Below are 9567 nucleotides of genomic sequence, written 5' to 3' on the forward strand. Positions count from 1 at the left end.
TCCATTGTAGTGGGACACAATGCAGCTTTTCTATGAGCCTGAACAAGCCCATCAGCATAGAAAGTGCTTGATGCACTTACTTTTGGCGATTTTTCACCTTGTGTGTCCTTGCCAGGTTCAAAAGAACCCAGCGTGTCGTTCTGCTTCCCTGCGCAGACGACGTTCACATCACACCGAGGCTAAATGGATTTCCATTAGCGGGGCTGTGACTTATTCCAGATGCTTACTCAATGCTGTGTGGGCACCGTAGCGGAAAGTTCCCCCACTAGACCCGACAATAAAAAGCAAATATGGCCGTTCGGAGGGAAGCTTGTGTGCACACTGACGGCGGAAAGAATTGCGCCAAATAAGACGGATTGCTATAAGGCAATAAACAGCAGGTGGACGATTGAAATGCACGCAGTTAGCTGCGGTAGCAACATCTGTTTACGTGGAGGGGCTCAGGTCGTTATGGATACGCCTCATCAGGCGGCCAAACCCGCACTGGAGGATCAATAAAGAGAAGCATAGATCCCGGAGAAACAGACCATCCGTCTCTCTGCACCACCCTCACGGCGCTCCTCAACGCACACTTATATCCCCCCCAACCCTTCCAAACCCCAAAAGAAACATTTATCTCTTCTCTCATTAGGCAACGGATGGTATCTTTATGCCGAATAATAATGAGCCAGAGATAATTAGAAATAGAGAATTGAACAGTATCCATCTCTCAGAAAGATTTGAAAAAACAAAGAGAATGTATCACGAAAAAGACACTCAACAGGTTCTATCATCCATCAAGTTAAAACCAAACAAAACAAAAATACGCTATTAAGTGAATTAAATTTTCTGCAAGGCATTAAAATCTAGTGGTACCTTTGCAATTCAGTTTGCTCAATAATCAGATCACTCTTTCCTATTGAAACCTATTAAAATGCCATTAATCCATTTGAGTCCCTCATTTTTTGTTTCCTGCTTTTAACGAAGCAAAATAGCAATTAGTTACGGAAGCGAACGTATTGGTGAAGTCATTGCAACACATTGGTAAAACGTAGATGAAATACACAAAACATATTTCCCAGTATAACTGGCCATGAACCACCTTTTTATCACAAAACAGTTTCCTACAGTTATCGGGGAAACCGAACAAAAATAGCAATGCGGTGAACCACATGCTGCTTCATCTACAAATACTGTACATTATCTGACTACATGTAAGAGGCTACATAAATTACGCTCCTAATGTTGCACTTTGTAGAACCTCGATTTAACGTACCAGGAACTAATGAACTCCTGATTTAAAAGACAAAATCTGCAGAAACTTTCGTGCATAGCACACAAAGAACATCAGTTCTGAATTTGTTGCTGGTTTTTGATGACGCAATCAACAGACAGAGTACGGTACTCTATTTCCGCTGCTGGGCACGCTGCACCGGATCAGTCTACCAAGATTCAGGATGAACGGTGGCGTGTGGCTACACGGGCTTCCGACCCCGCAGTGCATTTTTTTTGTCAGATTCCGAATTCTTACATTTGGTATGTCAACAATGGCGGACTTCCTGGGTCTTGACTAATAGACCCCCTTCTTGTTCCTAATCTCTTGCCTTATTTCCAGTAGCTGTGGGTGGTGGCGGTAGAGCTGGTGAGGGTATGCCGGCAGGCATGATGTCATTCACTGAGCTGACTGATTGACTTCATAATGCAGAAAAGACTCTGCTCGGCAGAGCCGCATTATCCCAATGAGGTTTTTTGAAAGGCTGCCTCAAAACTCAATGAATCACCTTTTATAGGCGTTCTTACGAGAAGCACAAGGTGAACACCTCCTCCTCAATAACATTGGCCGTATTGAAAAGATGCTCGCTTGGTTTGATTAAATAACAGTGGGAGTGTTTGTGAAATCCTTTCTGAATGATGAACTCTATTATTCCAACAAATTCAGTTTAAAAAATGTCAGGATTAATGTGGTTGTTTTTCATGACCGCTGTTGGCTGATTGTTGAGATCAATCAAAATAACGTATTTACAAGCATTTAAAAAAAAAGTTTAAATTTAATTGTAGAAAAATATTTCATTTTAATTTGGCAAAATTGGTTAAAAGCAAATGTTAAAAAATAAGTAGTGAAATCATAAAAAAATAATTGTAAAAGACAAACTAAGAAAAATTGTCTGTCTCTCCAATCTCTGTTGTCGAAGTCACTGAGGTAGTTAAAAAACTCCTCGGTAGCAAGGCCCCGGGGGTAAAATAACATGTAAAACATGTAAAAAAACTTTTTCTAAATAAATTATCTGAAAACATTTTTTTATGAAAAATCCCCAAGGTAAAACTATTTTTAAACTTATGCAATAAGAAAACTTTAACGGACATCATTACGGTCAACATAAAATATGTGAATGCAATAATAAGAAATGTTTGTGGTACCACCAAGCCAGAGGCTGAGCTGCTCTGTATTTGTTTACGCGACGTTGCCAGGTTACACTTCCTGTCCCTCACCTCCTATCTTCCCTCCAGTCAGTCTCTGTACCGTACCGATAAATCAGACGACAAATATGATTTCTCGTTAAACCCCTAGTTAGACCTGTGGGGTACATAAGTGTATATTGCACCGTTTCTCCTCACAGATGGCTAAACAAACTGAAGCCGACAAAAACATACTGCCCTTGAAAGAGGTAAGTAATTACATCCAGGAAGGTTTTATGTCATCCAGATGTGCCTAAAGATACAGACCGCGTTTCAATCACGTTAGCAAAAAGACAGCTTCCAGGTCGCCGGAGGAAAAAAAAGTGACATGTCGGGAATCAATTAGCTTCCCGTTGAGCTTTCCTCATTGTCGGGCTGGCCGCCGGCCAAGAGGACCCTTGAAGCGAGATAAGGCCGTGCAGCCTCACCAGCGGGATAAGCATCTTATCGGCCTGTCGTCTGCCTCTTGACCTCTTGTAGAACACAGCGTTAGATAAGTTCCCGCACACCGGGAAAAACACAGCTTTTTATTTGCTACAGTATGGGATGTCTTTTTTGTGGGGGGGCGGGTTTATCAACAAGGTAGCATTTGGATGCCTTCTCTCCTATCTTACAGTGAGGTGGAAGATTTGTTCTGTGGCCAGTTTTTGGAAGTCTCATCAATCTACTGGTGCATTCGCATCTCAGGGTGGCAAGAGCAGTCGATAGACCGCAGCGACTTGGGACAAGAGAGATTCCATTAAGAGGCTCCCCAAAAGAGAGAGAGGGGGCTTATCGGTGGTCATCTATCCTCAATTGTTATGAGGCTGTTGGAAAATGGTGGGGGGGTTGCGAGTAACGTCAGCACTTTCGTTCCCTTTTTCCTGTCCGGATCCCCGACAGAGATATTTTGGGCATCTATGGCTGAAGCGAAATACACGTTTAGTGGAGAGGGATTTGAAAGAGTAAATATTGGTTTTGCATGTCTATCGTGGGTAGATTTTGAAGCTGACATTTTGGTTTGTCCCAGAGATTTTGTCGTCTTGGCAGTGTGCACTTCACGGATTCCCCACTTGTGTGTCTATTGAAAGTGATTAGAGTGTCCATTCGCAGAGGACCCAAGATGCGGAATAATAGCAAGATGTCCTCGCTGTCAACCGAGAAGAATGACCTTTGAAATAGAAGACGGATATATCGTATCTGTCGCGCCCGAGCTGCTTCTCTGACAAGTCCACTGAATAAGGTCATGAAATGAGTGGCAGCTACTAAGAAGCAAAGTTTTGGAGAGTCGATGATCATATATCGGTATAGAAAAATGTTCTCTGTGTAATCCTTCTTTTGCCCGCACACACACACCACGTTTATTGAATGTCCGTTTTTTTCCCGCGTGAGTTGGGTAAGTGAGAAATGACTTTGTCTGAGGGTTTTTCTTTTTGTACAGTGTCCTCCTTCTGTCGTTCTGGCCTCTCTATTAGTCACACGCTCTCAAGGAGGCAAGGCGATCCACTCTAATTACCCGACGCTCCCTCCCCGCAACTTGTGTTAATGGCTGCTTCCGGCTTAAGTAGGCTATCTATATGCAAAGTCTCCTCTGATGAGTTTCTTCATTATTTATTCCTAATATATGACTGTGGCAGTGTTGAGGAGGAGGAGAAGAAGAAGAGCAGTGTTAGCTTTACACAATACGGTCAAGTGGGAATGTCACACACAAGACAGCTTGAACAAAGGGAGAGTAAACGATAGCTTTTTGCAGCGTCGTCGTTCTTTGTGAATGGGACTAACAAGGGATGAGGTGGAGGACAAGAGTATGTGACGTCCTCAAAGAAAATTTATGCTAGCATGGGAGCGAAATGATTCTTTCCTAAAATCTCTGTTTCTGCAGAAACTAGAGAGCCTACGTATCGCCATGAGGCGACCCTCTGCCACCCATTTCTCGTGAAACTAGATCGGGATTGTGGTCCAAGCTCTTTCTGCCGACTACGATCGAAGGCTGAACTCGATCCACTAGTCTTGCACTCTGGAGCCATTAAGGTTGTGGTCGACTTGGACAATTTTCTAGAGTCTTTGAGCTATAATCTAGACTGCTTGTTAGCTATTTGCAAAGACGAGGACAAAATTCCTCCATTAACTCATTCAGTGCCATGGACGGTTATACACGTTGAAGATATTAACTGGGTTGGCAGTTAATGAGTTATTTTACCTTGAACGATTGCCGGGAGCTGGAATCCATTTTTGATGACTTTGGGCAACGGGTGGGATGAATTATGCATAAAAATTCCTCAGCGTGTTTTTCCGCAGGTTGGGTCACGTGTGACTTTTGACCGTCTCGACGCCAAATTAACCTTGCTTTCATTGAGAAGCCCGCTGACACCAACGTAACAGTGGTGATTGGTCGCGTCTGCTTCCATTACACTCGTAATGCTTCCTCTGTCCATTAAGTGTATTTGATTTCCGCTGAGGGGGCAGGAGGGCAGCTCCTGCAAGCATCACTTCCACCGATGCCCCCGGCATTATACAATTACGCTCGCAGACATTGTCAGACCTCATTTTTGAAAGAGGCTCGAGCAGCAGCCCCTCGGAGAGTAATACCGGTTCATATTTGCCTGCTCAGATAGAAGGATTATAAAGCGGACGATGACAAAATGGCCGCCGCAGTAGATTACAAAGCCTTGATCTTCGGGAATTCATCATGAGAGTTGAGGTCAAAGGGGTAAACGTTTAGAGGGCAAAGAGATACTTTGGAGTTTTTGCATAGTGGCAAGAAATGTGCTTTGCCGTACTCGAGCCCCCAGTAACTAAAGCCATACTTGGTTTATGAGCTCCGTGGTGGAGGGGGGAGCAGTTTCTCATCTGAAAGTGGCAGGGATGCCCCATTAAAACAGACTAAATAAAATTTTAGGATTTATATATATATATATATATATTATGCATAAAATATATATATATATATATATATATATATATATATATATATATTTTGCACAACCAAAAGCTGCAGTTAAGTGGTTTGATATTAAGCCATTGAAAACAAAACACACAAACGCATCCAATATTTGCATGAAACGCTGTTCCTGCCATTTATACAAACACGAGTGTTGTATTTTGGTTGCGCTACGAGGTGGCACCGCGTCCAGTTAGCTTTATTTCATATGTCGCTTCACATTCGCAAAACCTTTGCCAGAGTGCGACGACAGATGAACAGGTGACGACGGCTGAAGAGCTAAAGAGATAATTGAGACTGTAACATTTCCTTCGGTGGCATTTGTGTCGAATTTGTCAAACCCAAGCAGACATCTTTTACAGCGTGACCTTCTGTACGGCTTCCCCTCCTTCTTCTCTCACTTTTTTTACCACCTCTCTATCTCCATCTGATTACAACTTTCTCCATTCCCCCCATGACGTTCAATCCACTCGCCGACTTTATAGCCGCTAAGTGAAGCAATTAAAAGAATACACTCGTCGTAAAATACAACTTTATTCTTGCATTTCTGCAATCAACCAAAAATTAACCGAGTAAAAAGAAAAAAAAAGTAATTTTGCTCTCACAGCTAGGCTATACATAATCTCTCGCCCGCACAATCGACATTGGCTGGAGGTAAATAAAAAAGCATCCAGGGAGCTTTAAAGCTTTCCTTTACCCCGGTCGGGCAAGGTGATGAGTTGCCAGATGTAGAAAGTGCAAACATATCAGAACGGGAAAATCATGATTGGCTCTCAAAGATGCACATGGGGCTGCAAAGTTTCTCCCCGCAAATGGGACAAAATATGAATAATGTGGATATGTCTCCAATATCTCAACCCCAAATGTGAAAAGCATAAAACAGGATAAGGAGTACCCTACTCTAGTATCAATCATTTAGTATTTCTTTTTAAATGCGTTTTTACCTCGGCGCTGATCCTTTACCGTTCGCGTCACACTACAAAAAGGGCTGACATCAGTCCGGTCGTAATGTAATTTCACTTATGGAGTCCATCAGCGTTCCAATCCGGCTGCTTACTCACACACACGTACACACACATAACTGTATATTCAAATTGGCATTGTGCCAGTGTCAGCACAATACACTTTAATAATCCATTAGGATCTATTGCCGAGTGGGCCCGCCTTCCCCACAGCAAAGTAAATCCCCAAGTGAATGTTAAGTGTGCGTCACGGCCATCCATTTCCCTTCCAACATGGCGGCTAAGTGTGAGTTCAGGGAAAAATCTTTGGTTTGGATCTAACAGCCAATACCCAAATGCTTCATGTTGCTTGTAAGTTAAGAGAACAGACATTTTGAGCGAGTGTTTTTCCGCTTCGCAAAAGTGGAAATGCTTTTGACTTTGTGTCCAATTTCCCCCGCTAAACTTCCCATTGCAAGTTACAGTACATTTACAACTCGTTTCCCTTCCTTTTTACAAGCCCACTTGTGCCGTTTGGCCCATTTACAGCCTCAGCCTGTCCCACAATTGCAGCAATTTGCAACAGTGTGATCTTTACATAGCATTACGGCACACGGGCGTCACAACTTAACAGCGCGGGTGGTAGTTAGTGTGCGTTTTATCGTCGGGAATGTTTCCTCTCGGTGTCATTCGGAAGCATCGGTGTATAAGGAGGGAATGGGCCTCGAAAGACTTCCGTCTGGTCCGCTTACCTGTCGTCTTCTCGGGTAATTACACCTGAAATTGGGGAAACGGAGAGCAGCACGGTGCAATTTTTATACACGCCCTTCATGTTATCGCCCACACGCACAAACGTAAATGAAACTTATTCAACCCCCCGGCCTATCTTTTCCCTTTTCCGTCTCTGTATCTATTAGATGTGACATTCCATTCACACTTCTCTCTCGTTCGCCAAGCCCATTACAACATTCCTTCAAAATAAGAGCTTAGAAATGTGGTCATAATTCATTACCGGTCAAATTGGTTCAACCCAGTTAGCTGTGCGTATTTTGCCACTCCACTTTTGACGCTGGAAACTATAAGGGAGCATTTTTGGCATCGAATCGTCTCCGGTTTCGGTGGCGACGGCCGTTCAAAGGCGCACAAACAGTCGACAGGCAGGCAGGTGGTGAGATAGCTTCTCTTATCAGGAGGATGTCTTTGTCTGTGTCCTTGGAGGCAAGCAGTCAGGTATGGATGGAGACAGGAAGGGAGGGGGGAGCGGGAGGAGGAGGAAAGGGAGGATGGGCTTGCATTCGTATTCCTGTCACATCTGTGACGGGTGGGAAAGGTGGAAGAAGGTGTGTGGGGGAATGGGAGAGGGGCTCAGCGGGGCTGTGGCGAGAGGCTAAAAGATGTTAAAATTTTGACAGATGCTTGAAATAAATAAATCCCCAGTTAGGGCTGGATGATATGGCCTTGACATGAAATCTCATTTTTTTCTGACAGAAATTCCATTTCCAATTTCAAATGCCAAAAGTTTTGATCTTTGTTTTTTTCTGAGATTCAATTTATTTTCCCTGACACCAATTGTTTCACAGTCTTCCCGCCCGCCCCGTGTTAACTAACTCCACAGAAATACAGCGTTATAAGATCTTTATTGTTATTTATGAAACAGAAAATATGAATAGTTTTTATTTCCATCTAGAAATAAGTAATTTTTCAAAAGGAATATCTAATCATTTTATTTTGATTTCATTTGAATGAAATAACCAATTATTTAATAAAATAAAATGTTTGAATGTGTACTTAAAACTTTCTATTTTAGTCTTTTTTTATTTTATGTGTTATAAATCAAAAAATGGGCTAACCTGATGTTGCACGTTGGCTTCTCAGTGTCACTCTGTTTGGCTTATCATCTCAAGCAGAATGAATCACTGATCAATACTCTAATAGACACCCACTCTCTCACCAATCAGCTTGATCAAAACGCAGACTTAAACCTGCGCCCCACTTTAGCCGTCCACCTCAAAAAAGAAAAAAAAAAGCACTGATGGGATTTGGACTTAAAATGAGATGTGAAGAATCCCAACGCTTCTTATTATTGATCCAAAGCTAAATGGCCCAAAAAGCCTCCCTGGCATCATTTTACCATTACAGCCTAATGGCTTTCCTTGCGCGTACACGCACGCACACACACACACACACACACACACACACACACACACACACACACACACACACACACACACACACACACACACACACACACATACACTGATATGGATGGACATTTATGAAAAAGTGTACAGCCGCTATTGTGTTACAATTGGAACGATTAGCAGAAAGGTAGTCAGTAACAGAACCACAGGTGGTGCGTTTAAAAGCCTCCGATGCAAAAGAAAGACAACAAAGCAATTAGTGGACTTGTATAAAATCATAAATGCGTTTTATTGTAGTATGGGTCCGTATTAAAATGTAACATCTATTTTACACACTATGCCACTTTGCATTTTATAACTTCAAATTGGCTGAAAAGATGGAAACAATGAAACCATAAATACATCAAATATAAAATAAAACAAGATTATGTTGGAGCTATAAAGTGCTTACTTAAGTGAAAATATTTTTAATGCAGTAGCCCGTCAGTGGTTGAGTATTCGTGGTTGGTTCGGATTAAAGTGGTTGGTGGGTTAAGGTTAGTGATTTGGGTTTATGATAAATGTCTGGGTTAGGCTTAAGGTTTAGTGGGTTCCCGTCAGGGGGGTCAATAAGTAATGATTAGGATAAGGTTTTATTGTTGGTGGGTTTAAGGGTCAGGATCGAAGCTTTTATCCACCGAGCGTGTCAAAGGGGGGGGAAGTTATTTGTTAGCGCTTGTTGGCATTCATGCATACTGATGAAGTATGTGGATCAAAAACTGTCTCCTGAATTCCTGACCTGTGCGGTACTTTGTCAGAGTCGTATTTGGAAGGTGAGTGCGGAATGACAGAGAGATCCAATTAGCATGGAGAAACGTAATCATACTTCTTCAGCCCTCCCCACGCACGAATTACGTGACCGACGGACACGGTGTGATCCATTTGATTTAATGAATGTTTTATGGCAGATAAACGTGTCCATGGAAGTGTTGAGAGCGTACAACTCACAATTGATCCTTTTATACAATTCCATTTAATCAAGTATCGTGTGAGTGGACATCTCCCTCGGGGGGACTTGCTTTTTATACCTGCTTGTTAATTATGCTCACTCAGATGGGACGTGCATTGAAATCATGTGAGGGAATGATAA

This window comes from Syngnathus acus, chromosome 3 (genome assembly GCF_901709675.1).
Source record: "Syngnathus acus chromosome 3, fSynAcu1.2, whole genome shotgun sequence".
In the NCBI taxonomy this organism is placed as follows: domain Eukaryota; kingdom Metazoa; phylum Chordata; class Actinopteri; order Syngnathiformes; family Syngnathidae; genus Syngnathus; species Syngnathus acus.